Here is a 7,692-nt window from a genome sequence, read left to right on the forward strand (position 1 = left end):
TCTTCCTCCATTTGGGGCAGGCCCAGGCAATAGTCTCCCACAAGTTGACTTTGATGTTGCATTTTTTAAATGGCCTTCAGAATGTCCCTGAAGCACTTTCTTTGCCCTCCTTTTGAGTGTATGCCTTGGCTGAGCAGGGAAAATAAAACTTGCTTTGGGAGTCTGGAGTCAGAGATCCGGATGACATAGCCGGCCCAACAAAGCTGATGTTGGATGATTGCATCAATAGTCATGGTGTTTGATTGCAGGTAGACACTGACATTGGTGTGTCTGTCTTCCGACTGGACTTGGAGGATCTTCTGCAGGAAGTGTTAATACTTCTCAAACAACTTTAGATATCTCTTGTTTGTTGTCCATATCTCAGATCTGTACAGCAAGATGGAGATCACAACTGCTTGATAAACCATGAACTTGGTTTTGGATCTGATGTCACAATCTTTGAACACCCATTTCTTCAGGTGTCCAAAGGTGGCATTTGCACATTTGAGGCAATATTAGATTTCTTCATCAATGTCACCCTTCTGCGAGAGATGGCTTCTGAGATACGGGAAATACTCAATGTTTGCCAGAGTTTCACCATGGATCTGGATTACTGGAGCTGGAGACTATTTATTAGGAGCTTGTTCATGGAGGACTTTAGACTTCTGAATTCTAGGCATCAGTCCCATTTTCTTGTATGCCTTGGCGTCCATGATTGCCTGAAAGTCTGCTTCCGAGTAAGCATACATTACAGCATCATCAGTGTACTGAAGCACAATGACTGAGGTTGGGGTAGTCTTGGTCTTGGCTTGGAGCTCAGGTTAAACAGCTTACCATCCATTCAGTAATTTAGCTCCATTCCAGCTGGAAGCTTGTTGGTGGTCAGATGTAGCATCGCAGCAAGAAATATTGAGAAGAGTGTTGGAGCAATGATGATAACTCCTGTTTTAACCTCAAAGGGATCTGTGATAGATCCATTACTGTCAAATGCCACTCACATACCGTCATGGAGTAGGCAGAAAACGGTGGCAAATTTTAGTGGGCATCTGTACTTCAGAAGGATCCTTCACAGTGCTTCTCGGTTGACAGAGTCAAAGGCTTTCCATGAGGTCCAAGAAGGCCATGTAGAGAGGTTTGTGTTGTTCCTGGAATTTCTCCTGCAGCTGGTGAGCTGTGAAGATCATGTCACTTGTGTCTCTGGTGCCCTAAACCCACACTGAGATTTTGGGTGGAGCTCTCCAGCAAGTGGAAGGAGATGGTTCAGGAGGGTTCTCGCAATGATCTTCCCTGTGGTGGACAGCAAGGTAATCCTTCTGTAGTTTCCAGAGTCAGATCTGTCTCCTTTCTTGACAATTGTCGTGATTGGGGCATCCCTGAGGTCATCTGGGATTTCTTCATAATTCCAGATCCTTAAAATGAGGACATGAAGCTGTGAGCTCTTCTCTTCACTGTTTGAAGATTTCAATGAGGATTCCAGATGCTTTGTTGTTCTTCATCTACTTGATGGCTTTCCTTACCTTGTCAAGGGTTGGAGGATTTCCAAAATAGTCTCTGACTGCATGTTGCATGATGGAGTTGAGAACACTCTAATCAACAGCACAGCCTCAATTGAGAAGGTCTTCAAAATGCTCCCTCCAATGGGCATTAATGACTCCCCTTTCCTGATCAGGTCTCCTTTGTCCTTAAGTCTCAAGGGGGTTGGTCCCTGACTGCTCAGACCATAGATGGCTTTGGTAGCACTGAAGAAAACATGCATATCATGGATGTCAGCAAGATGTTGAATCTCCTTAGCCTTGTCTTCCCATTTGTTCTTCATATTGCGTTTATATTGGATTGATCATATTGGGTTTATCCAGGGTCTGACTGTCCCACAGGTGTGGCACAGTCATTTACACAGTTGTTTACACATGCAGCTTGAATGGCCATTGATTAGAATTAGCTCCAATTGTGAGGGGGTTATCTCAGTACTTCACAAGTATTTAAAGTGGGACAGTGAGTACATCTGTAGGATCCCAGAATAAAAGGCTTTGTCTCAGGAGAAATCCAATGTCTGTTTTTAGCCTCTGAGACATTTGGCTTCACAGACACTCCTCCAAGCTCCTCATCCAGTGTCTCTCCAAATCTCACATCTCCCTCTGAACCTTGGTTTTGAAAAACCTCCATGCTTTAAACCAAAACTCAGTCAGAATAGCATAACTGAATGAATTTTTTGTTAAAACAACAAAAACTCCCAGACACTTAATGATTTCAGTGACCCATGAGCCTGAAAAAGGTACAAATTTGCTTACCCAAGCTTTTGGGTGAAGATGACCTTAGTCTGCCCTCGATCAAAATGGCAGATACATCTTTCATGGATCTAGGTTCTGTTGCAAACAGTCCACATGGGTCTGGTCTTGGCCATATGGTATCCATCATCCACCATGCAGTAGATTTATTCAGAACCAGGGAGATACCAGAGATGCACAACTGTGCCTGAAGGTAAAGCAGGGTCTGAATATTTCTGGCAAATCTTATGTCCCAGTCATAAGCGTTGGTAGTAAAATCAGCCCTTTGAAAAGGCTGAAGATCTCTCAAGCATGTGTACTTCAGATAATGTGTTTCATTAATAAAAATCCCTCTGGGCCCATATTAAGCCCATCTATATTGTGATACTGCATATTAAGACTATTTGAAACTTCACAGCAACAGCAAGGCTAAAATATTGGTCCTTCTGCTCCAAAACAGCCCCTCACTATCACACCACTAAAACAGTGGGAGCCAATGTTTTTGGCAGGCAAGCCACAAATTAGCCTCACAATCTCCCCAAGTACCACTCTGATCTCTTTCCCCTGTCCAAACTACTGCTCTGCTTTCTGCTTCCAGCCCTGTGCTCCCTCTCTGATCTGTTGTTCTGCCTTCTGCTTTCTTCCCTGTGTTCCCCATCCTATTTGCTGCTTTACTTTCTGCTTCTTGCCCTATCTGCCACTGTGCAGATCATGGGAGGAAGTTATGCTGAGTACCTGGGACCAGGTTGGCTTAATGAGGGGGGGTCAATACATTTGCAATGAACTCAGGGAAGCAGGTTTGAGGGTTAACTGGTGCTTTAGGACTGGATTCTGTGCATCTATCATTGGGAAGCTTGAGTAGCTTTTTGTGGGACACTTTTTCTTGCTATCAAAATCTGGTGATGAGGGAGAGATCAGGAGTAAAAGGTTCAGCTATGGTGCTGTGTGGCATGGTGACAAGTAGCCAAACACAATCCAGATATGACACACATATGCATGGCTCATTTAGGATACAAAATGGTTCTGTGAAATCCTCACTATGTTGCACAAAACAAATTACAACAAACCATGCAATGCACCTGAGGGTGCTAAGGGAGATGGCAGATGTGACTGTAGAGCTGCTGGCCATTATCTTTGAAAACTCATGGTGATCAGGAGATCACGGATGATTGCGAAGGAGCAAATATAGAGCTCATCTTTAAGAAAGGGAAGAAGGAGGATCCAGGGAACTACAGAACGGTCAGCCTCACTTCAGTACCTGGAAAAAAAAAATCAGGGAGAAGGTCCTCAAGTAATCCATTTCCAAGCACTTGTTAGAAGAGGTGATTAGGAACAGTCAGCAGGGGTTCACCAAGGGCAAGTCATGCCTGACCAACCTGACTGCCTTCTATGATGAGATAACTGGTTGTATGGATGTGGGGAGAGCAGTGGACGTGATATACCTTGACTTTAACAAGCCTTTTGATACAGTTTCCCACAACATTCTCACAAGCAAGTTAAGTAAGTTCAGGTTAGATGAATGGACTGTGAAGTGAATAGAAAACTGGCTGGAACATTGGGGTCAATGGCTCGATGTCTATTTGGCAGCTGGTATCATGTGGAGTGCCTCAGGGGTCGGTCCTGGAGCTGGTTTTGTTTGATATTTTCATCAACGACCTAGAAGATGGCATACAGTGCACCCTCAGCAAGTTTACAGATGACACCAAGCTGGGGGGGAATAGTAGTTATGCTGGAGGGTAGGGCTAGGATTCAGAGTGACCTAGACAAATTGGAGGACTGGGCCAAAAGAAATCTCATGAGGTTCAATAAGGACAAGTGCTAGGTACTGCACTTAGGACAGAACAATCCCCTGCACCAGTACAGGATGGGGACCAACTGGCTAAGCAGCAGCTCTGAGGAAAAGTCCCTGCAGCTTATAGTGGAAAATAAACTGAATATGAGCCAACGATGTGCCCTTATTGCAAAGAAGGCCAATGGCATACTGGGCTGCATTAGTAGGAACATTGTCAGCAGATTGAGGGAAGTGACTAATTCCCTCTATTCAGCACTGGTGAGGCCACATCCAGAGTACTGTGTCCAGTGTTGTCCTCCTCTTCCCTCCCCTCCCCTCCCCTCCCCTCCAAAAAAAGATGTAGACAAATTGGAGAGAGTCCAGTAAAGGGCAACAAAAATCATTAGGGGGCTGGGCACATGACTTCTGAGAAGACGCTAAGAGAACTGGGCATATTTAGTCTAAAGAGGAGAAGACTGAGGATGGATTTAACAGCAGCCTTCAACACCCTTCAAGTGGTTTCTGAAGGGAGGTTCCAAAGAGGACGGAACTAGATCTTGGTGGTGGCAGATTGCAGAACAAAGTGCAATGGTGTCAAGTTGCAGCAGGGGAAGTTTAGGTTAGACGTCAGGAAAAAAAAGTCTCTCACAAGGAGGGTAGTAAACCAGTGGAACAGGCTACCCAGAGTGGCTGTGGAGTTTCCATCCTTGGAGGTTTAAGACCTGGCTAGACAAACCCTTGGGCAGGACAATCTAGTTGGGGATGGTCCCGCTTTGAGCAGAAGGCTGGATTAGATGACCTCCTGAGGTCCCTTCCAACCCTAATTTTCTGCGATTTTGTGATAATGGCTGAATTCTGTGGTTGTTTGAGAGGCAGGCTCCCCAGGTTCCCACCCCAGCTCTTACACTGATTTGCTGTACAGCCTTGAAGAAATCACGTAACTCTTGATTTTCAGAGATTGGAGTCCCCCCTCCTGCCTGAGACCTTCAGTTGAAGTGGTAGTTGCTCATCATCACATTTGTAAGGTAGACCCTTAACTCCTTTTTAACTGAGGTTCATCATCTCTAAAATGGGAATACATAAGACTAACATCCCAGGAAGCATACTTAGGAAGTGGATTAAAATGTCTTATATACATGAAGCATTTTTTTTTAGTGTCCATCTTTACATGGCTCTAATTCTGTGAACCATTCCGCAATGGCTGGTGATTTACAATTGCTGCCTTAGGTTTTGTCAGCAGTGCAGGCCTGGGAATATAAGCTATTGTTGTAGCTGCACGTGCCAGGAAATGCACTAGTAAACTGTAAATAATTATTCTGCTTTGAGTTCTCAACAAAATGGGTACTGCTGGGAATTGAACATGAACAATAGGTCAGAGATGGCAGAATCGAACAGCCAGAATACCCTTTGAAAGAGCTGAGCTACTGAGTTGCTAGTACATTAAATGTTGCCTTTCCATGGGAAATTTGTGGCTAAATATGCATGAGGCTTTAGTGGAACTCATGGCTTTTTAATTTGTAAGCTGTGTTTTCTAATAAAGAATTACAGACACCAGTCTTGAATCAGACCCTCTAATTATTCCAGCCAGGCCCAGATACAAAGCAAAGGTACTTGGAAAACATACCTGGAAAGGTCTTTCAATAGGATGTGTTGCCTAGCAGTTAAAGCCCCCAACTGTTAGATAAGAATCCTAGATCCAATTTCCAGATGAACTTCTGACTCACTCCACAATCAAGAGCAAGTCACTTATACATGTCATACCTTGGTTTCCTATCTGTAAAATGTGGGTAATGCTACTGAACAAGAGGAATTGTTTTTACTGATACCTAGATGGCCATATAGGGGGATAAGAAGGTGTAAGTTCCCCCACACCTCCATGCGTGGGCATCTGAAATCCACAGCCTAAGCATGGTGGAACACATAGGATCCATGGAACCTATGGATGTTCTCCCACTGCAAGCAAGAAGGTAGGATGGGAACCCAAAAGCAGAAGCAGGAGGCTTTGAATTCTGCTAAACAACTTGTTACAAGGACATGAAAAAGAAAAGGCAAGCATTTCTGCCACTATAAAAAAAAAAAAAAAAGTATGGCAGTGAAATGAGACATCAGGTGATGTCAGTTTCCACCCTCTGTTCCCTGTAAAACACAAGAGTAAAAGAATTCCACAGTGAAGCCAGAAGGGACCAACGGAAGAACTGAAAGCTCCTGTTAGTCCTGCTAGTGCAGTGGTCTCCAACCTTTTTAAGTAGATCACCTTTGGCATTTAAAAGCAACCCAAGATCTACTGTGTGCCGCTGCTACCCCCTCCCCCCTCCCACACCCAGCAGATAAGTCTGTGGGGAGGGAAGTGGGGGCAGATTGAGGCAGAGGCAGAAAAAATTATCTGGGGCACACCTCCCCAGCAGGTAAGTCCCACCCGGCCAGGTGGGAGACAACTATCAATGGAGAAAGTTCTTGCAGATTTGTGACAGGGTTCCTCTCCAGGGGTGGCTTTGAAGCCCCTGGAGTCGCTGCAGCCCTCACTTTGTGGGCAATCACCCCTTCACTCACCTGCCATGCCTTTATGTCTGTTACTTTTATGAGGGAGGCTGCACCAGGGCTTTCCAAATTGCTCTCTCAAATGAGCACCAGGTGCCCATTGTCACTGCCTTATGGAATAATTGCATGGCTCTGTTCCTCCCCTACACCATTTTCCATGCCTCAAACTTGGCATCCTCATTGATGTTCTCTTCTGTTTAGCCCCTCATCTGGGGGGTTCTTGGACCCTCACTGGTCCCACATGCTCAGCCCCTCAATCTGGGCTCCAGACCCTTTCCTGGGTCCCTAGGAGCCTCCTCTTCCCCTTAGTTCCTTCCCATACCTCCAGACAGGTTCTTGCTGTAGCCCTTCTGAAGCTGCAGCCATCCTGCTGAGGTGGTGCTCTCAGCAGGCTCCAAGATGTTACTGCTGGATCATCTCAGGGCCTGGGCTTGTATCCTTCTCCAGGGTCAGATGAATGCAGTCAGCCCAGGCTGCTTGAGCCCTAACCTGCCTACTCTTAAAGTATCAGGAGCACCAAACCTCCTGCCACAGGATCCTGTGATGAAAATGCCAAGAATTACTGTTGTTTATGGTAGTTTAACCTAGGCTCTAACTCAGGGTAGTATTGGGGATGGAAGAGCCAGTGATCTGGGAAACAGATAGGAAGGGAGAGTGTGACCAAGCTTCCTCTTAGTGACTTGGATTTAAAGACTCATAAATAGGCATTTACTTTTTCGTGATTCTGCATTTTTTTTGTTTTTTTGGTTTTTTTTGTTTTTTGGGTTTTTTTTGTTTTTTTTACAGAAACCATGAAAAAAAGTGGTTTCTGCAAACCCTGCAAAAACAGGAAAAAAAAAAACTTACTAAAAGTAAAATGTTCAGGCCACTGTGGCCAAGCCTCACATCCTGCTAAGGGGAGGACAGGGGGATGGGATGGGGAAGCCACTGGAATGAAGGGAAGCAGCAAGATGTCAGCTGCCCTCTCCCCTGCCCCCCCAGCTGCTGGCTGGCTAAGAGGGCTGCCCATTGAGCAGCCCTGCCCCCATCCGCGGCAAATCTGGGCTGGGGGAGTGGGCAACTGTGGGTCAGGAGTGAGGGGCACCAGCGAGGATGGGGACCTGTGAGTCAGATGTGACAGGCACCAGCAGGGCTGGGGGG

General features: G+C 45.6%; 1 protein-coding gene across 5 annotated transcripts in view; it reads right to left on the reverse strand.

Moving 5' to 3' along the window:
- ARHGAP22 (Rho GTPase activating protein 22) overlaps nucleotides 1–7,692 on the reverse strand; it is a 368,091-nt gene that overhangs the window by 226,395 nt on the left and 134,004 nt on the right. The window lies entirely within an intron of this gene.

This window comes from Gavialis gangeticus, unplaced genomic scaffold, assembly GCF_001723915.1.
Source record: "Gavialis gangeticus isolate Ggan-Ray unplaced genomic scaffold, GavGan_comp1, whole genome shotgun sequence".
Lineage (NCBI taxonomy): Eukaryota > Metazoa > Chordata > Crocodylia > Gavialidae > Gavialis > Gavialis gangeticus.